This window comes from Euprymna scolopes, chromosome 39 (genome assembly GCF_053919585.1).
Source record: "Euprymna scolopes isolate OS-2025 chromosome 39, ASM5391958v1, whole genome shotgun sequence".
In the NCBI taxonomy this organism is placed as follows: Eukaryota; Metazoa; Mollusca; class Cephalopoda; order Sepiida; family Sepiolidae; genus Euprymna; species Euprymna scolopes.
In genome coordinates, this window is record NC_136520.1 from 29,280,231 (window position 1) to 29,303,234 (window position 23,004).

Sequence of the window (23,004 nt, forward strand, 5' to 3'; positions counted from 1 at the left end):
CGAATGACGTGCCTAAATTGATGGTACACGTGTTTTTATTGTTTTTAGGCTGTTTACATTGTTTTTCTCAATTTTGTCCCTTACTTTTGAACGTTCCTATTTTGAAAATAAATAAATAATTGTTATAATTCTTTTTCCATCGTTTGCAAATGATTCAAATTTTAGTATGTTATTATGGATTTCACCTCTTTTCACAGTTGTTATTTCTAACAAATATTAGTGTTTAAAACTTTGTCCCTTAGTTTTGGACGCTACTGTAAAAGGCTGGGATGTTCTATGGTGAAATGATTTTTTCTTTCTTTTTCGTTAAAACAAAATTGTAAACAAGTAAAAAAATCTCTTGTCAGACTTTTCAGAAAGGGAGAATATAAAAAATGTATTACAGGTTAAACTTTTTAAAAAGTCTTCTTAAGTCTGAAGAAATAAATGTTTAGTTTTTGATATGTCAATTTGATTTTTATAAATAGTAACTTTAAAAAAAAAAAATTTTACAATGGAGTCACCACTTATCAAGGTCCGAAGCCCACTCGAGGATAATGGTTAATGAATGTAAAGTGGTAGTGTAGTAATCGTTAATGGTGTAAATTGGGTAGAATTTGATTATTTAAGGACACGGTTCAACAAGAACTTGTTTACATTGAACTTCAAGGGCAACACAATGTTTACTTTTTTTAACATACTGTTGTGTTTCAACCTTGTGTCGCACGCGCAAGTCGAAAATAAGTGAACATTCATTTTAACATAAAGAATAAAGAAATCAATATTTATTTTCTTTTGTAATACTAGTGATTTGAAAACGTTTGACGAGGTCTAAGGGAGATAATCAATTTACTTCAGTCTAACGTTTTTATTTAGAAGAAAGATCGAGTAAAAGAGAATATTGAAATAATATTTCTTTGCTCAGAAAGAAAGACAGAAATCTTTATATTTACCAAAAGTCCAGTTTTTCTTAGATGCATGCAGGTAATTGATTCTTTTAAATGGATTCTTTCCAGCTGGAGAATTATCCTATAAATTTTGCCAGAGTCAGCAGTTGTTAGCGTCTAAGCTTCATAACTCTTAGCTGCATGATTGAAAAGTTTATGCTAAAAACGTTTTTTTATAGTTTTGATAGATAAAACATTCTAGAATTGCTCAAAAAAGAATACTTTAATATTCCACATCTTAGAACATTCTAGAATCTCCTTAAAAAGAACATTTTTATATTCTATAATAGTGTAATATTTTTTATAATAGTAATTATGCATTTTCAATATTATTATCAGAAATTTGAATATCTTAACGCTTTACTAAGTGTTGTGCGTCCATGTGAACGCAGGTTACTTTTTAATCGAGCATTAGTCTTACATGAAAGTACACATATGTGGCGTAAAAACCTTCCTTCTTGTAAAGGTGATCGCATGATAATATTGTGAATCTTCGAATGTCGTGTCAGGTCACTTTTAGATTTGTAGATTAGACCACAGTTGCCGGATGTGCGGTAAAAGCTTCCTCATAAGACTGTCGTTCCTGTCTTTGATTGTGTGATTTCAGATGATTTACAAAACCAGCTTTTGACAAAAGGTATCCGCCACATAAAGCACACTTCAGTTTCTGTTGTAATTTCTATCATATTTTTGTACTGCTTTCTTAAAACACATTTTAAGACAGCAAGATCTACACGCTGCTCTTCAAAAAATTTACAACTTTCTCTGGTGGTTTTTCTCCACAATGATCGATCATTTGCTTGCGCTTCCCAGTTATGTACATCCATCTCAAGTATTTTAAAGTTTTTCAGAGAATCCTTAAACCTTTTTTCTTGGTTTATGTTGTGATCTTTTACTCCTATCTATCTCGCCATAAAACAGTTGTTTAGGAATCTTTTGTCCTCCATCTTAACCAAGTGTCCATTCCAGTGCATCTGATTTTGAATTGAACGGTTAACTGGTGACCATATTCATTGTGTATGATTAGCGACCAAGGAAAAATCACCCAGCCAGAGTATTATATATTACATCAGCATGAATAAATGTCTATGAAATAGATTACATTACATTTTTATTTCCAAATTCACGATGCGTCTATCCAGCATCTAGCGGCTAGTGGTGGCCTGACATCTGTGTTTGAAAGTATTTTTTGACAAGTCAGTGCTTTTGTGAAAAGGACACTCAAGAAAACCTGTGGCTGATACAGTTACCAGTTATCTTGTACTTGCTTATCATTGGATTCTGACTGTGGATGCTCAGATAGTGATACATGTGCCATACAAGCATTTATCATTGAGATCATTTTGTACAGATATCTCTTCTTTACAAGCCCTGTGGCGATAAAGGCGAGGCGAGGTGGCAGTTACAAACCTATCAAGTTGGAAGTATGTAGTCACGAATTTGCACATAGGCGGCTTAAAGCTTATCTTAACATCTTTTAGTCTCTAGTTGGGAGGTAGGTACTTTAGTTTAGGAGATACTATTGCAGTAAGTTCACCGGAGCACATTCTGAGAAAGTAATTACAAAAAAAAAAGCATAAGGATGCAACTCTGCTGCAAAGCAATAAGGACTGAAGCTTGACAGACCGTACGGGACCTATCAAGTTAGAATTGTTTTCTTTTCATCCTTTCTAAGAGAGAGAGAGAGGGATAGTGGTTGATGCACCAGCTCAAATATAGGAACAATATTTTATGCATGACGAATGGTGGCTTTATATTGATAAAGGACACTGGCATGTGTGATAAGTTTTCTAGCCCGCTAAAGGGAGCTTACCTTTTAGTTTCAATTTTAGGCAATCACATACAAACCTTTAGTACGGCTTAATCTTGTTGACACATTAATTCTCACACATACAATGATGGGGAAGAGATCACCCTGTACAATGATAGGGAAGGGGAGACCACCCGGTATAATCATGAAGGGGGTAGATCACTCTGTACAGTGTTAAGGGGGGGGGGGGTAGATCACTGTACAATGATAGAGAGGGGGAGACTATCCTGTACAATAATGAGGGAGGAGAGAATCACCCCATACAATGATATAGAGGGGGAGATCACCTTGTACAATGATAGGGTGGGTGAAATCACCTTGTAATTCTGAAGTTAAGCGGGTTAGTATCAGATGAGTGATTAATTTGGGAATACCAGGTACTGTATGTATGGGGACGCCAACATCTCTCTACACGAGTTTTCATCTCTCCTAACATAGGATATACATGCGACTGGTGACAATTTGTGAATTTCATACTCCCATGAAACTTCCTCCATCAGAGGAAGCTGGTTAAACCTGCCTTAAGGTTAGTGGCACATCTATCTATATATCTATAAAGGTGAAATTGTCTGTGTGTGTGTGTGTGTGTGTGTGTGTGTGTGTGTGTGTGTGTGTGTGTGTGTACATTTCCCTACACAATAACTTTGTCAATTTTCAGTCTACAGACATAAGAGGTATTGACATTTGGGAAAATCTTTTTAATCGGTTTTCAGCCAGAAATTTGGCTGTTAAGGGGCCAAAGTTCAACGATTTGAGCTTTGAAAATTCTACCAAACTCCTCCACAAATTTTGGGTCTAAACACTTGAAATTTTAGATGTAGGTTACTTGGATATGGATCAAACGTTTTAACTTTTTTTATCATTATTTTTAACGTTTTTATCGTTATTTTCATGGAAAGTGTTCGACTGAGCTTCAATCTATGGTCCCCCCTCGCCAAACTTTCACAAGAAACACTAGACTAACTGAAAACATTATCAATAATTTTCCCCACTCTTTATCTGTGCCTAAACCTAAACATAGATTCCATGATCAAAGCTTCTTTCTTAGAACTGCACGCCTGTGGAATTGTCTTCCGTTTTCCTGCTTTCCAGCTGTCTATAGCTTCAAGTCCAACGTGAACAAGTTTCTGATGAGCCGTTCCACTTAAGTTAACAAATTTACCGAACTTCCATTACTATCGATTACTATATTGTCCTTTTGACTACTCTACACTCTTTAACCCTTATCCTTGAGTGGCCGATCGGCCTTGATAAGTGGTGACGCCTATGTAAAAAAAAAAAAAAACTTCATTTGAGCCCAAAATAATAAATGTTAAGGCGTCAAAATTGGGGTGAGAGTTTTTAAAAATGTGACCTCTGCGGTCTCTACCAAATTACTCAGCCAATTTTTGGTCTAAACATTTGAAATTTTACATAAAGTGTATTCAGACATAGGGCAAGCTTTTTAATCGGTTTTTGGTCCAAAAGTTGGCTGCCAAGAGGTCAAAGTTTAACTCAACCAATTTTGTGTTTAAACATTTTAAATTTTACATAAAAGGTATTCAGACATGCAGCAAGCCTTTTAATCAGATTTTAGGCGAAAATTTGGCTACCAAAAGGTCAAAATTGAAAGAGTTGACCTTTGCGGATTCTACCAAACTCCTCCACCAATTTTGGGTCTAAATACTTGAAATTTTAGATGTAGGTTACCTGGACAAGAGTCAAACATTTTAATATATATATACATATGCACATAAAGTTATGAACAGTACATAGGGCCCGAGCAAAGCCGGGCTAAACTGCTAGTAATAAAATAAGTACAAACTTTTAGACACACATTGCATAGACGTGATCTGATCTGATAATTTTATTTAATTTCTTCTTTTATTATTATTTAATATACGCTGAGTAACTTTACGTACACCAGTTTAGCATGCATCTGTAAATGATTTAATAAAAATATTCTAATATTTGTTTTCCTGGTGTCACCTAGTACTAAATTAGTATAGATGTTGGGATGGGTTGAGGGGATTATGTTTTTTCATTTTTAGTAGTAAACTAGCGGGGGGGGGGCAGCGTTGCTTGAGTGTTTGGAGGTGTGTGTTGAGCAAAAGAAAAAAAAAAAAAGAAGTGGTAGTAGGCAGGCAGGCAGGCAGGCTTGAACCCGTGATGAGAAGGCGGAAAAGAAAGTGAAAGAAAACCTGACGTCTTACCGCTACTCCACTATGAGACCGGAAGTGTAAAGCGTTCAAACTTAACGTAGTCAATCAAAAAGATGACTTGCAGAAATGGCGTTGCTTTTAAATTAAACCTCTCACGAAGGTCGTTTTTAATGTGGGGGAAAAGCAGCTCCTCCTTAAAAAGGGGTCACTCTGGCATTATTCAAATAAATAGTAATTGTCTCTGTATGAAGGGTTTTTCCCTTACACTAACCAAGGACCAATTACAGAACAGATACTACCTGGTCGGAAGGCCAGGCACCAGCTATTTACTTTCAATTAGTTTCGCTTTATTTATACAAAAAAAGACAAACAAACACTCAAAACGAGGGAATTTTTTAAAACTCAATCAAAAAAAGATAGAGACGATGTCTGTTTGCAAATCTGAGATATTATGATCTAGAGAGTATTAGAAAACTTCTCTCAGAATCTAACTGAGAACCCTGACGCAAAAGCTGTCCGTGGACATACACAAATGCACGCGCCCATTTTGTCTTTTATATATTAGATGTCCAAATAACAACACTGAAACTAAGTGTAACTTTTCTCTTTCTTTTCTTTCTTCTTTTTTCTTTATATGTTGTTCTCGTTTTCTTTCTTTTATTTCTTTGCCTTTTTTTTTTTTTTTTTTTTTGTCTGAGGTGCATTCCTAGAAAGTATTTAAGGTGTGTTTGAGGAAATTCTTGCAATGTGTCATGTTTAAACACTTGGTTTTATTTCATCTAGAAATTACCAAGCTTCTTATTTTCTAATTTTTAAAAAATCTTTTTTTAGTAGTAAGCTAACAATGCTCTTTCGAGAAAGTCATTCGTAAAACAGGCCAAGAGATGTACCATTTAGGGTCTTTTACTGGGAGCAAGATTTCAAAGTCAATCAGCAGCTAGCTATTAACATTTCACTCTCATTGGTCAGAGAAAATTTTATTCTAAAAGGGAACTCTAACCCATCAAATTTATTTCAGCTAAGATTCTGTATTATATTCTGGTGCTACCATATCAGGCTGTCTAAAGATATTGGCTTCCTGAGACGAAATGCACCTAACATTGATGCTTCTTTTTTTTTACTTCCTTTTTCAAAACTTAGTTATGTTCTGCAAAACCAAAAACAAAAACAACAACCCCCCTTTTCCTTCTTCGTATTTCCCCTTTCTCTTTCTTTCTCCCCCATTTCCTGACTGTTTTCCTAACTTAAAATGTACTAAACATTAATTGTAACCCTTTCCCTCTCTCATTGCAAAACTCATTCATGTTCTGCAGGGCAGAGAACAAAAGCAATAAAATCCACTATAAAACAACGAAACCAAACACTACAAACTAGTGATTGAAGATACAAAAAGCTTGAAGAATAAAAACCTTCTATAAAATAACTGGATGCAACAAGAATACTTTTTCCAAAAGAACTGGATTCGGTATTAAATAACCCTTATAAAAGGGTTGATATTAGTGTTGGGACGATTAATCGGAATCGGAATAAAAAACAAATCGGAACTTTTTGAGGTATCAGAATCGGAAAAATTTGAGCCTATTTTCCGATGCCAAAACCGATTCCTTAAATATTTTTTTTTATTTGATTTTGGTCTAAGAAACATCTTCCACTGCTTGTAGTAATAATAAAATAATAAATATTTAATGATTTAAACTTCCAGTAAGACTAAAATCTCTAGACCACCGACTCACAAATGTGTTTTAGCATTTGAGAAAATATATGCACATTTAAGATGTGTTTTTACTGTAATCAGGACAAAATAATAATTTTATAGTTAAATATTAAGAATCGGAATCGGTAATTGTATCAGAATCAAGAAAAATATTGGAATCGTTCCATCACTAGTTGATATGCCGTAAAGCAACCAAACCAAACTCTATTATATTAAAAAGTACATTTGGATTATAAGTTTGTATATTGTAAAAAGTCAGATTTGAATTACATTAAGAACTATTTTACGCCATTATTAATTAAATAAAACAGTAATTCATACTATTTCCTTTTCTAAAACCAACTTTGCAAGTTAAGTTTATATATTTTATAAAAGTTTCATGTCATAATCTTTTTAAGATTTTGTTTTCATATTGACAGCATTGTTTATTTCAGAAATACCAGTTTTTATAATCTTGTTTATTTAGAGTTACTTGCCTCTCCATTTAAAAAATAATCTGTTAATAATTGTCGGATTTATCAATTAGTTCATTGTAATTCATATTATTTAGTATATAAAACACGTAAAAACATTAAACTAATCTCATAGGTGAATTTTCTCTCTGATTTTAACTGTAACATCAATCATCTAAGAAAATTGATTCGTATCACCTCACACACAGATATATATATATATATATATATATATATATATATATATATATATTTGATTGATGAGATAGTAATTAATCTTAATATAGTTGTCTCCCTTTGAAGTTGTTGAATTATCTGCCCTTGGTTATAAAAATCTTTCATGTAAAAAACCTGCCAAAATAGAAGAAACTTTTCGCTTTACATGCTCTAACTTGCTTAATTTCTTAATTATTTTAACTGAATTTGCTTTTGGAAGGGCTTTTTCAGTGAGTCTTTTTAATATTCATCTGAGAAAAGGGCATCATCTACTAGGTTTCGAAGCTGGTTTTGAGCTCTATCAAGGCAAGATAAGGCATTAGCTTTTGAAGTATTATCATACATATAAAAACACATCTATATTTTGACAGCAACAAAGAATTCAGCCTTTAAGAGCTTTATTTGACTCATTCGGTTTCTCTTATGTGCCAGAGTAATACTTCTAGTGTTTTTTATGTGACGTCATTCACTTTTGGCTGTATTCTCAAGATGCCTTTGTTGACAATTTTTCACTCCCGAAGAAGAGGACTGATGATGTTGAATAGTCTCCCTTGATTTTATCATACTTGCCCTCTACCTTGTGTTAATTCAGTAAGAAATCTGTGATCAATAAGGGATAACCGAGGGATAAGAAGCACTTGCCCTCTACCTTGTGTTAATTCAGTAAGAAATCTGTGATCAATAAGGGATAACCGAGGGATAAGAAGCACTTGCCCTCTACCTTGTGTTAATTCAGTAAGAAATCTGTGATCAATAAGGGATAACCGAGGGATAAGAAGCACATTAAAAAACAAAACAGACAAGCTTGATATCGATGACTCCAACAGATATTTTTAATCAAAAATCTCTCAAGACTGAATGGAGGCGATATCATTATAGTAAAAAAATACAGTAAAAAGTTCATGTGCATATTAAAATTCTTTGTAAAATTTGGATCTTGGTGTTGGGCTTTTCTTTAAATCACATTGTTTGTCGAAAAGAGGCAGAGACATTACAAAGATAGTATGCATTTTAATTTCTATATTTTCCCAGTTATAAATAAAATAAAGTAAAATGTTATGTTGTTTAGGGATGCTCGGGATGAATGCAGACCTCATGATATTATTGTAAAATTCTCTAATACAAAATTAATGCTTCGTTAATAATTCACTGTAAAAGTTTAATTGAGAAAAGTTGTATGTGATCTTGGTATAGGGTTTTTTTTCTAACTCCATCATGGGAGAAATGAATTGAAATACTATGCATTTATCATGGATTTATTCATTGAAGCATAACATACAATGTAATATATCATCGCCATTTACTTACTTAATTGAAAAAAATGGCGCGAACACAAAAGTTAGAGTAGTTTTCGCTTGAACAGCTATAAAACAAAAAACTATTGGGTATTCATGATTGAAAATTAGTGGACAAGTCAGTCAGTGATTGGAGTTTATTTGTACCAAACGTAGCTGAATTGAAGAACGGTGCAAGACCTATCAAGTTAGAATTCTTTTTTTTCATCCTTTCGAAGAGAGAGATGAGTAGTGGTTGCTGCATTAGCTCAAATATAGGAACAATATTTTATACAAATTTTATCCAAGGAAAAAAGCTATAAGAATAGAGAATCCTTCGACATCTGGAGACTATTACAATGAACGTTATGGGATTGAGCAGCTGGTTGGGAGGGAAGTACTTTCATTTAGAAGGTACTAGTGCAGTAAGTTCATTGGAGCACATTCTGTGGAAGTACTTACAAAAAAACGGCATAGGGATGCAACTCTGTTGCAATGCAACAAGGACTGAAGCTTCACAGACTGTGCGAGACCTATCAGGTTAGAATTTTTTTTTTTTTCACCATTTCTAAGAGAGAGAGAGAGAGAGAGAGAGAGAGAGAGAGAGAGAGAGAGAGGGGTAGTGGTTGATGCACCAGCATAAGTATAAGAACAATATTTTATGCATGGCGAATGGTAGCTTTATATTGATATTCTAAAATTTTATCGGTAGCTTTTCTTTTATGGGGAGAGATGACCCTGTACAATGGTAGGGTAGAGATTACTCTGTAAAATGATGGGGGATGGGGTTGAAGATCACTCTGTATAATGATAATGAGGTGGGGAGGTGAATCATCCTGTATAATGATAAAGAGGGGGGAAATCATCTTGTCCAGTTCGAGGGTAGGGAGGAGAAGATCACCCTTTACAATGATAGAAAGGGAGAGACCACACTGTACAATGACAGGGAGGGAGACTATACTGTGCAATGAAAGGGGGGGGGAATCACCCTGAACAATGATAGAGACAATGATAGAGAGGGAGACTGCACTGCGCAATGAAAGGGAGAGGGAGACCACCCTGTACAATATTAAGGAGGGGGAGACCACCCTGTATAATGATAGGGAGGGGGGTGTGGATCACCCTGTACATTGATAGGGAGGGGGAGACCATCCGATATAATGATGATGGGGATATATCACCCTGTACAGTGTTAAAGGGTGGGGGATAGATCACTCTGTGCAATGATAGGGAGAGGGAGACCATCATGAACAATAATAGGGAAAGGGGGGAATCACCCCATACAATGATATAGAAGGGGAGATCACCTTGTACAATGATAGGGGAAGATCATGCATTACAATTATAGGGTGGATGAAATCACCTTGTACAAAAAAAAAAAAAAAAAAAAACAATGATAAGGAGGGAGAAGATCACCCTATATCATTATATGGAAGAGCGAAATCACCCTGTTCAATGATTGGGGGGGGGGTCACTCTGTACAATGATATCAACCATACAGTAAAATGCTGGAAAACAAAATAAAGATTTTTTGTTGTTAATTCAAATAGGTTAGTAAATGTAGAATGTAGGTGTGCCACTGAGCCACAGGATTTTCTTTTCTACAAAATTAATCAAAAATTCATCAAAATTCATCAAAAAATAAATTTTACTCTGATACGCATGAAAACGGGTCGCTGATTAATCGATCGAATTTCAAACTTGCTCAACACGTAACATATTAAACACGTCTTAAAAGTGGAGTACTGTTACCAGAACTGAGCAGGAGCTGCTCAGAGTAGCCAATCCTGCCTTGACAGAGTTCAAAACCTGCTTTGAAACCTAGTACATATGTGATTCCCTTTTCTCCTCTCTGCAACTGCTTTCTCTCTGAAAAGATGCTGCAAACCTGTCTCTGTTCTATCATTATTTTCATGACAAGTGCTCGTCTGAGCTTCAATCTATGATCCCCTCTGTGCCAAACTTTCACAAAAACCACTCGACTATCTACAACCACTATTAACAATTTCCTTCACTTTCTCCCTGTGCCTAAATCTAAACACTATTTCTATGGACAAATATTCTTTCCAAAAATACCCACCTGTGAAACTGCTCCACTGGCCTGCTTTCTAGCTGACTACAATATAGTTGTTTTCAAGTATAATGTAAACAAGTTCTTGTTGAGCTCCTCCCCTTAAATGATCAAATTATACCCAATATCCCCCACTAACGATTACCACGCTATTAATATATACTCATTAACCTTCAGGCCTTGATAAGTGGTAACTTTCGTGTAAGAAAAAATATTTGTGTCAACCCATTGTTGTTCCAGTTTATAGATACTCATTGGTTCCCACTTCTTTGCTTTCCTACGAGGATAGAGTCTGGCATAAGGTCGGTTTTTGATGCGAGGGTAAATTCAGCTCCTCAAAAATGGGAAACTCTGTATTAAGAAAAGAAAAAAAAATTTCCTCAGTCTAGAAAGATTTCTCGTTTGCTCACCAAGGACAGAACAAATGAAGTATAGTACCTAATTACTCGCATCTCCAAGAGAGTAACATTAGGCACCAGGTGATTTCTTTTTATGTGAGAAATATCTAGCTCCCAAAATGGGGCACTTTGGATGTAAACAAAAGGGTTTCTCTCTCACTGATTGAGGACAGAACAGACTAAGTGTTATCAAAACAGATACTACAGTTTTCTTCATATTGTTATTGACAAAATAATATACTTTGCTACAACTGATTTTTTTAATTACTTAATCCAACGCAGACGATAGCTAATGTGAATTTTTTTTAATTACTTAATCCAACGCAGACGACAGCTAATGTGAATTTTTTTTTTTAATTACTTAATCCAACGCAGACGACAGCTAATGTGAATTTTTTTTTTTTAATTACTTAATCCAACGCAGACGACAGCTAATGTGAATTTTTTTTTTTAATTACTTAATCCAACGCAGACGACAGCTAATGTGAATTTTTTTTTTTTAATTACTTAATCCAACGCAGACGACAGCTAATGTGAAATTCTTTTTTAATTACTTAATCCAACGCAGACGACAGCTAATGTGAAATTCTTTTTTAATTACTTAATCCAACGCAGACGACAGCTAATGTGAATTTTTTTTTTTAATTACTTAATCCAACGCAGACGACAGCTAATGTGAATTTTTTTTTTAATTACTTAATCCAACGCAGACGACAGCTAATGTGAAATTCTTTTTTAATTACTTAATCCAACGCAGACGACAGCTAATGTGAAATTTTTTTAATAATCATTCACAAATAAAAGGTAGCACGGAGGACAGCTCGTTTTAAAATGAAAAATATAATAGGAATTGTCTTCCTTAATTTTTAAAATATGCAAATAAATAAAAATTAAAAACTAAAATGACGCCAGTACATCCCGAGTAGACCTAGTAGGTAGTAATTAAAAACTATTTATTTGCAGAAATCAAAATTGTTACTTTCCTTTCTTCTTTATTCACTTGATTTATTTATTTTCATGTTTATTTAGGTTATTTATTTATTTACACATTATACATTTATATGGTATAATCACACTGACACACCGGTTCCTGTTAGATCATTGAAGTTTAGCAACATTGAGCCTGGTCAGCACTAAAATGAGACCATTTGAGAATTCCAGTTGCTCTCCGCTTATCTCGGCGTTGTTTCCAGTCGTCCTAGACTTCTCCTTGCCACTGGACTCAACAATGCCAATTCAGGAGAGGTGTGGTTAGGGATCGCGCAATTTTTACCTCATAAGTATATGTGCAACTATACTTACAGGGGATATCCATTGTCTTTCGAGACTGAATGGAAGTTTCAACTTTCACTTATTTATTTAAAAGTGATGAGTTTTGGGGTTAGTAAGTGTAGAACAGTTGCAGTAGCAGGGTCAATTAACAAGTGCAGGCCGAGGAAAACATAAGAAGAAGTGTTAGGGAGGGATTTGATAGAAAGATGGATAAAAAAAATCTGGCCGGAGGTAAGTTAGTTTGGAAATCAATTTCTTCTGCTACTTTCCTTTTCGTTTCTTCTATATTTATGTTCTTTATTTATTATGTCATTGTCTTACTCTCCTTCTCTTATGTGAAGATGCAAAACAATTAAGGTAGTAATAAACCAAGAAAATCATGGGTGGAAGTAATAAAAAGTGGTAATATTGAGAGAGGGGGTGGATAAATTCTGTCCAGCAGTAGGTTAGTTTGGAAATCAATTTCTTAAAGTCGTCCAACACATGTTAGCACATACAATGAACATTAAACCACTATTGCTTTTGCTGACGACATCACTGCTGACAACCTGACAACCAGGGCTAATGACTTGTTCTTACACAGACTCAAGTATAATTCCTAGTACCGAGAAATATTATGAGAGTTTACCCTCCTCGATTTGAATGCCTGGGGCCATTTATGCTTCAGTCCTACCTCTTTGCATGTTATTGATTGAGATACAAAAATATTTGAGCTTGAAATTGCTGTCAAATTGGCAGTTAATGCCTTCAAAGTTACCTTTTTGAATTTCGAAAGGTCATGATAGTAAAACATGCAACATGTCAGCCATTTTATAAATCTATGAAAATCAACATGAATATCAACATGAATATCAACATGAATATCATAACGAATCTTTGTTGAAATACAAGCTGTATCCCCCAAAGACTCACATCCTAGTCCTAAGTAATGTTATCAGAAAGGGGGATAACTTGAATATGATTAAATATTTGCCCCCACCCATTTTGGATGCCACTATCCCATCGCCCACTCTTTCTGCACACCACTGAGTAAAATTGAGGATCGCACACACACACACACACACACACACACACACACACACAATCTTTTGTGGTAGATTTATTGATACAGAGACGTGGGCAAAAACGGTAAAAACAAATCAAGCTATAAATCGATAGTCCAATACTATTGAACAAAAATTATATTTATTTTCACTTGAAGTAGCTTTAAACCATGTTTTTTTCTATTTTTATTGACCTTAAAATATTGACGCTCTCTTCATGTTCCATTTCATTTCTCATCTGTCCTGTGATCCGAATGACCACTGACATGCCAAAGATGACCTTGCAACCAGGTTTCTCTAGCTCTAGTATTTGTTCTTCAGTTTATCATATAATTACTGAAGTTTAAGCAACGTTGAGCCTGGTCAGCACTAAAATGGGTGACCATTGGTGAATTCTAGGTGCTGTATGTGCTCTCTGCTTATCTCGGCATTGTTTCCAGTTTTCCTGGACTTCTCCTTGCCACTGGACTCAAGTCTCAAGCAATGCTGATTTAGAAGAGGTGTATTTGAGGATTGTGCAACCCTTGTTTCACAAGTACATGCCCAACCACCTTTACAGGGGGTATCCATTGTCTGTTAAGACTGAATAGAGGCTTTTTTGAAAAGTTTACTGAATACTCTTGCGTAGTTAGGACAGTAACAGATTAACATTGAAGGAATGATAATGTTTAGGAATAATGTCCATCAGCAGGAGCATATTTTTCTGCACTTTGCAGGACGTTCCCAAATGTAACAAACCAGTGCCTCCAATTCTTAAGAGTTTTAAATATCTGTAGTCACAGAATTTTTTCTATATTTTTTTTAAGAGAGAACGAAATTATATAACCCATTCACACACTCACTATCTAGGTTTACAGTCTGCAATTAAAAATTAGTACAAACCTGATTTTGTACAGCATGTAGTGTTTGCATCAAGCAAGAAGAATAAAGAAGAAAAAAAATGGCTGCTGTGTTTACTTATAGACTGGTGATCTCGTAAGGTAACGAGACTTCAGGACATCTAATATGCATATGAAAACCAGACAGTTTAAATAAAAAGCCTGTTGATTTTGGCAGAAGTGAGTTATGCCACATATGTATTGAATTTTAAACCGAGAATTGGGGGGGGGGAATATAGTTAACATAAACAGTTGTGAAACTGCCAAATATTTTACAGCATCATCTATTAGCAAACCGCCCAGCATTTCCCAGTCATAAAATACGCTTTAATATATTTTAATTTATGCAGATTTTGTATTTATTATTATAGAGCCAATTCTCTATTGATTATTATATTGTACCCAATTTATAGTAATGATTTCAAAGGTTTAAAAAAAACTATGACTTGGGTACAGTCAGTTAGCTTTCTTTTTGCTATCCAGTTTCAGATCCTTGCTTCTTTCAACATGCGCAAATCAGCAGATACTTCGTCCTTATTAGGACATCAATTTTTGGGATGGCCAATTTCTTTAGTGAAGTACCTGCCCAAAAGTTTTAGATCTGGTTTGACTCTGCATTGCATATTCACTTAATCATTGCCCTGAGATTTCTAGGGAATCGAAATAGGAATTAACTAAATAAAAATTGCTTCAATTTAGGAGTATTTCCCTTAGATCAAAGAAAGAACAGACACTACACTTTGATACTACACAAAGCCATCCCTATAAATAATGAAATTGTACCCAACTTACACCTTAGTGATAATTACACTACTACCTTATATTCATTAACCATTATCCTCGAGTAGCCTTCGGGCCTTGATAAGTGTTGACTTCCAAGTAAAATAAAATGAAATAAAATAAAAATTATTTTCACTTATATATGATTAGGCACAAGGCCATCAAAAATATAGGTCGTCTCAGTGGTCATCGTTTGTCTATCGGAGTATAAAGTCTGTGTATTTTAACCTATTCATCCAACCATTGTTCGTTGCATTTTTTTTTTAACTATTTATTGCAAATAAAACAACATTCATTTATAAATTAGGCACAAGGCTAACAAAAGTGTAGGAAGTGGGTGGAGGTCATCTTTTATTTATCTTACTTTTAACTAGACTATTTTGAGCCATTCGTCCAAGCATTGTTCCTGTCATCCATTGTCCATCACTTTTATTTCAGCAGACACCACAATACCACATTTACTCTGTGGACTACTTTACATAAAATAGGCCTAATGTTTTGAATTGAATTTTGTTTGTAACATTTTAATACTGGTCAAAAGGCCAGATTGATCGGTGTTTATTGTAAATATGCTCTATGCAAACGACTTGTGACAATACAGGGTGTTTCAAAAGTCTTGGGAACATTACAAATTCGTATATCTCATGAACTATTCCAGGTAGAAAAATGAAACTGGTGTCATTTTAAAGCTTGCTTAATCAAGTTTTTGGTCATACTAATGATTTTCGTCTTATCTTTCCATGTGCAGTAATGGCGTTCTCTAAACAAGACAAGGCGTTTTGCGTCCTCCAATTTGCAAAGACTGAATCGTGGACATGTGTTCAGCGTGCATTTCGCAGGAAATTTAAAAAAGAAGTCCCTGAAAGGAAACCCATTGTCAGATGGCATGCTAAATTTGTGAAAGATGGGTGTTTGTGCCCAAGTAAGCGAACAGGTCGCCCTTCAACTTCAGAAGCTGCAGTTGAGCAAGTCCGGGCAGCCTTTCAGCGGAGCCCCCGTAAATCAGTGAGAAGAGCCAGCAGGGAACTTCAGCTTGCTCCAGCAACTGTCTGGCGTGTCTTAAGTAAACGACTGCAAATGGTACCTTACAAGCTCAAGTTGGTCCAAAAGCAACAAGTCTATGTGCCGCCCCTTCCAAGAGATATTTACGAACTAAAGGCTCGAATAACGGCAGTTGTGGGAACCATTGACGTCAAGATGCTGGAACGCGTTTGGCAGGAAATGGACTATCGACTAGATGTCTGCCGTGTGACGAATGGTGCTCATATTGAGCAAGTTTGAAGATTCCCCACAAAACTTGAAACTTTAACCTTTCCAACGGTACCAATTTCATTTTTTAACTCCTAATAGTTTTTGAGTTATTAAAAATCGTTATGTTCCCAAGACTTTTGAAACACCCTGTATATCAACAGTTCTCTCTCTCTCTCTCTCTCTCTCTCTCTCTCTCTCTCTCTCTCTCTCTCACACACACACATACACACACACACGGATTGAGACGTAGAAAATGTGATGATGAAAAAATGAGCTTAAAAAACATCTTTTATAATAAAGTATAAACAAAATATTATGACTGAATAGAGTTTAGTGATGTAACAGAACACAGACGCATGTATGGCAGCAGCAATAGCAGCAGCAGCAGCAGCTATATGTAAATGATCAAGTCGTGTGCGAAGTGACGTCACAGCGAGGAAGAAGGAAAGAAAAAGATAAAAAGTAAAACGTAGCCGAGAAAAACAGAAATAGACATGTTACACATGTGTGCCAAGAACAACAGGGAAAGGCATGTCCTAAACATAATCAGACAAAGACAGAGTACCACATGTTCGACACGGTATAGTCTTATCAAGCACATTAGAGCATGAGAAGACTTTTCAACAAAAGGCAAGGTCTAATTCTGGGAAGTACCTGTAAATAAATGTCTGTTGTTTTACAAAAAAAAAAAAGAGTGAATCAAATTTTTTCCTTGTCTTTGTTTCCTTGCGACTGTCTGCATACAACGTGCAGGTCCCGAATTTTGATATGTAACAGTACCGTTAAAAAAAGGTTATTTGTTGGTTTAAGAATACATTATTGTCAATAATTGTAATAATACATTTCTGTGGCATGGATCCTATTTGGATAGAGTCAATGCTGCACAGGGGTCTGGCAATGCCTGGGGGCCAATTTCTTCATAGTATACTCCAAATACTTAATAAAAAGGTTTATTCGTAATTATCCCTCTTAGAGAAAGTCTAAAAAAGAGTCTCCGACTTAATAGGTTCCACACCATCAACCAAACTCCAACACCTGTCCCATCACTGCAATGTTGCATTCCGGTGTATGATTTACAAGTATTTTAATGGAATATGCTCCAACAAACTTGTAGCTACTCCAATATAAATACCCCGACTAATCCGACAATCAGCAAAATCCCACCTCTTCACTGTAAAAGTCTCTAGATGCTGGAAGTTCTTCTACTGCAATAGGTTTTAAGTATAAGTCCTAGTTCTAAGAAATATGATCAAATAAAGAGAGTTTGAATATGGTTCGACCACTACCCTCACCTCGACCTCAATTTGGATGTCCTGGGCTGTTACTCCATCAGCTCCGTCCTTTGCATATCACTGACTAAGATGAAGACAATGTTCATGTTTTAAAAATGTACCCAGATCACGTTGTCGGTTAAAACATATTTAATGTTCAAAATGGATAAAAACGTTAAATGAATGAAAAAAAGAAAAACTATTGCTAACAAACACAACAAATTTATTTCCTATGATTTGAATTCTTCAGACTACTGTTTTCATCTTGAGTGTTAATTCTCACAACGTTTCAGCCGATGTAACCTCTAACCATCTTCAGGTGTATCTTGGGATATTTCCGTTGAACTCGGAAAACTGTACGGAATTTTGAACATAACTCTTTATTTAATTCGCAAGGATAGCATGCTTGTGTCCCATTGGTCACGACCGGGTAGAAGTCTTAACGAATCATGTGGACACACTGGTTCTCGCCAGATCACCAAAGTGAAGCAACATTCAGCTTGACCAGAACCAGATGGGTGACTATTTGGGAAGGTGAGGTGCTGTATGTACCACGAGGTAAAATACCAGGTTTGGAAACTGACACAGGCTATCCTTCTCTCGATAGTAGATGGGTCTCTCTTAAGCCTTAAGCCGTGGTAGGCAACCCATTTAGTCATCATCATCATCATCATCATCATCATCATGTGCTGTCCTTCGTGTCGGAAGATGACTTCCTGTGAACCATCATTCTCCACTTGTCATGGTCGCGACTGAGGGTCTACCAGCTTCCAGTAGGGATCAACCTGTCCTTTAGATTTTGTTTGACGGTGTCACAAAACCTGAGCTTAGGTCTGCCTATGCCTCATACCCCATCCTCCAGTTGTGAAAACAGTATCTGTTTTGGTAGTCGGGAGTTCTCATCTAGTCACGATAAAAAATACCCTTGATAGCCCTGGCAAAGCATCACGTATTCAGTCACCGATAAGATTTGAATTACACTACAAACTCGTATCGTGAGTTCAATCTCGACCGTGGCCGCATGTTACATTGCGCTTTTAGAAGTCTTAAATAATTCACAGTTGTACTCTTAATATCATCCGCAATGAGGATTGAACCTTCAACCTCCAGAGGAGTATCATGTAGAACCGAATTTTACTTAATAGCTTATCCATTACGCCAAAGATCCTTGTGGAAACATTATATTTATATACAAGGAACTTTCAATAAGTAATGCCCCTGACTCACTTTTCATAGCAGTAGAGCACCAAACCTTACCACAGGTCTTTCTTTATGTATAACTACTCAGAATTACGCATTTTTCCCATCGTTTAATGCAGCTCTGGAGACCGTTTTTGTAGACCCCCCCCCCCTAGGTTGGTCCTCCAACCATCACGTGGCTTTAGAAATCAAGACTACATTATTTGGAAAATGCTTTCCTGTCAAAAGCAACTTCATGTCTGAGAATAGATGAAAGTCTGAGGGTGCAAGGTCAGAAGAGTAGGGGGATGAGGAGAATTTTAAAGCCACATACTCTGATCTGGTAACATGCGTGTTGTGGACCGGAACATTGTCTTGCAGGAGGAGGAGGATACCTTTGCTGATCTTGCTCCACCTCTTGATGTTTGTAGTTTCTTTTAATTTCCTCAAGAGTGAAACATAATAGGCTTCTGTAAGTGTGGTACCTTTGCCAGGAAATCTGTCATGACTACCATGTCCTAGTTCTAGAAGATTGTGAGCATGACCTTGCCAGCAGAGGGCTACACCCTTGCCTTCTTTGAAGATGATGAGTTTAAGTGCTTCGACTTTGGTGTCTGGATCAGAGTGATAGACCCAGGTTTCATCCTGTATAATCAATCTTTTGAAAAACTTTGATTCATCTTCGTGGCACATCTCCAAATTCATCCCCAAGCACTTGGTGCGTTCTCATTTCTGGAAAGGTGTCAGCAATCTGTGAATCTACGTGGCAGAAATCTTATGCACCTGAAAATGGTTATGAATGATATTTTCCACGCATCCTGTACTAATCTTGACCTTTTGGGCTTAGTCAATAGTCATTTGTCGATCTTCTAAAATGGCAACCTCAACTTGACTGATAGATTCCTCATCAATGGCAGATGGGGGTTAGGCAAATTTTGGGAGCTGTGGAAATAAAATTTTAACAAACAGTTTCAGCATGCTAAAAGTATACACGTTCTGGTTCATAGATAATTAAATTTGACTTTGTTGCGTAAAAGTCATTTGTTTTCTTTTTTTGTTAAGATTTCTCTACAGCTAACTATTCTGCATTTTCACCCTGGATTTCATTTAAAATAATAATTTAGGTGACAGATTTCTAGCCTTGTTTAAATTCAAAATGTCAGCGTTTTACAAGGTAATATGATAGAGCATCATTATCATCTATTTCTTTCATTTCATCAAAAGTCTCCTGTAGTGTACATCCTTTCAAATACAGAATCCGGATCACTGCGTGACACTCAGCAGATTCCATTTCATACCTGACTCAGTTTAAACACCTGTAAATAAGAAACTACAATTAGTTCAGAGCTGTAAGTTGCTATATAACCCATAGAGATATAAATCAATGCACATGCAAAATTTCAGCTAAATTAAAACAACTGGAAGTAGAAGATATTTTGAGTAAATAAAAGTTTTACCATTAATCCTAGTTTCGACTAGTAAGGTTGTAAAAATTTAACCCTCCACTTCCAAAAAAAAAACAAAAAAACGCCCAGAATTTATTTCCATAGAAAGAGAAATGAGTAAATTTCCTAAACGTTAGACGACTAAAATATTCAATCGATATTTCCTGCCTTTACAGCAACCATCTTTTATTTTTATTAGCTCCTTTCTTTTTAAACAAAGGAGTCACCACTCGAGGATTAGGGTTATTGCGTGTACAGTAATCAATGGGATAATATCGTAGTAATCGTTAGTAATGGAGATTTGATAAATTGGATTACTTAAGCGGGCGGTTTATCAGGAATTTGTTTATGTTGGACTTGAAGACATCCAAGTTGTAGTCAGGTGGGAAACAGGCAAACAGAAGAGAGTTCCACAGGTATGCAGTTCTAAGAAAGAAGCCTTGTTCATGGAATCTACGTTTTGATTTTGGCACAGATAAAGAGTGGGGAAAATTATTGACAGTGGTTTCAGCTAGACAGGTGTTTTTCGTGAAAGATTGGCGAGGGCGGGCAGATATTGGAGCTCAGACGAGCACTTGCCACATCAAGTGGTTTCATAGTTTGTCTGAAGCAATTTTCATTAAAAGCAAAAATGTGACTCCAAAATGGGGGGATCATTTTAAGTTAAATTTATTTGTGAAACTGATCCCCCACTCTAAATTAATTTTATTTTTCTTCTTTCCTCCAAGTTTTTTAAGGTGTTCACATGTAATTGCCGAAAAAAAGGGTAGAATCTTATTGTTTTGGATGGAGGGAGGATTTAACAGAGGGTGTTTATCTATAATAATTCCAAAATAACATAAAAGCAATGCTGAGTTATAGGAAGTTTCATTGTACACGTGAATTGGTTGGGTTTTTTTTTTGTTTTACGACATATCAACTCTTTTTAGGTCATTTAATGCCGAATCCAGTGATTTTGAAGACAAGGTTTTTAATAGAATATATGTTCTTTTTTTTTTTTTTCAAGTCAGCTTCCATTTAACCCATAGTTGGGACCCTAACAGGTACTACCACTCCGGGTCAGAGTAGACCTGGGAGCAATGGCAATTAAGGGGTGGCTCCAAACTCCCCAAAGCCTGCAAGCTGGGGCCTTACCATCGGATATAGTTTAAGGTCATATCCAGGACCCATTGTACACGTGAAACGCTGAAATGAAATCTACTCAGAAGAAATATAGTCACCTTCTTTATAATTATAACCAAATCTAGAAAGAGGTTAGCTAAGGAAGAACAATCACTCGATTTCATAATTTTATGAATTTGAGTTATCGTTCTCTCATAGCTCATCTCTTTCCTGACTTTATAAACTGTTTTTCATGCTGAGTTTTTTGTTTCAGTGTTTCACGTGTATGATGGAAGTTCGACAATCTTAGATAATAGGACCATCCAGGTTTTCATTGATTGACGTACATCCAAACAGCATAACATTTATGTGGGAGTGCCTCAGGAGTCTATCTTTGGAGCACTATTATTCCTGATATTCATTAACGACCTCCCTGATAATATTGTGTCCGAGATGGGTATATTTGCTGCATGATACAACACTCTATAACATGCACAAAGAAAGAATGAATGTACACAAATCTAAGACAATGACAGAATCCTTAGAAAATTACCTCCAGATCGCAGTGAAATGAAGTCATAAATGGATGGTAACATTTAATGCTAATAAGACTAAGCTGCTCTTCTTTAACAGCTACAAGATGCCTTCCCAACCACCAATATCCATGTCAAACAACCCTACCTGAGAATTCTTCCTATTACTGCAAGAAAGGTTGGTTCCCGCTATCATGCTGGAAGACTACTCACACCTGAGAGTACCTGTACCTCTATAAGGCCACCATTTGCTCATCTGGACTAGTGTATCTACCGCTAATCTCTCCCTCTTGGATAGAGTCCAAAGAAAAGTTTTCAATCTAATAGGTCCTGATTTGTTAACTAAGCTCCAACCCCTGTCCCATCGCCACAATGTTGCATCTTTGTGCCTGTTTTACAAATATTTTAATGGAATGTGCTCTGATGAACTTGTTGCACTTGTGTCCATTGACGTACATATTCCTGACAAATCTGCTTAGCAACAAAATCACACCCCTTCATTGTTGAGGTCCCTAAATGCCAGAAAGCTTTCTATTCAAATAGTTTCTTCCCTTGAACCACTAGACTTTGGAATTCCGTTCCTGTTGTCTGCTTCCCAAACTGTACTGATATGCAGAAGTTTAAATGTAATGTAAACTAACATCTTTTTCATCTTCCCTAAGCATGGTACCAAATAGTAGCCCCGTACGTCCAAGTAGCGATATGACTTGTTTGAGGTGAACGTGAGTTTAAAAAAAAATGCTGTAACTTAGTATTCTATTTATGCTATTCTAGTATGTTATTTAAGAAGTTTTTTTTATGAAAACATGTTTCAAGTAAATTTATGTAGTTTAAGAGTAATGTAATTTCAGTTAAAGTGCAGAATAGTTAACAGTCAATAAGTCGTAAACAAACAAAAACACACAGCTAACCTATACCAAATGCAGTAGAATTTAATTATCTTGTACGCTTTTAATGTGCTGAAACTGGGTTTAAGTTTTTATCATTTTAAACATTTCAAACTGTCTTTACGATAGGCGCGAAAACAATGGTCGCCTGTCGGTTAATTGTTGAAGGAATTCATAAAAAATGGTAAACAAAAATAATTTTTTAAAAAATACCACTAACCCTAAGTCCGGGGAACGTAGAATTAATGATAAAGCACGTCATTTTTATTTTATTTTTTTCGTGTTTTAAACACCGATTTGAACAAAATAAAAAATTGAAATAAAACGTCAACAAACAGTTTCAGCAGGTTAAAAGTATACAC

General features: G+C 35.7%; 1 protein-coding gene across 8 annotated transcripts in view; it reads left to right on the top strand.

The window, feature by feature from the left end:
- LOC145263693 (5'-AMP-activated protein kinase subunit gamma-1-like) overlaps positions 1 to 23,004 on the top strand; it is an 812,476-nt gene that overhangs the window by 335,800 nt on the left and 453,672 nt on the right. The window lies entirely within an intron of this gene.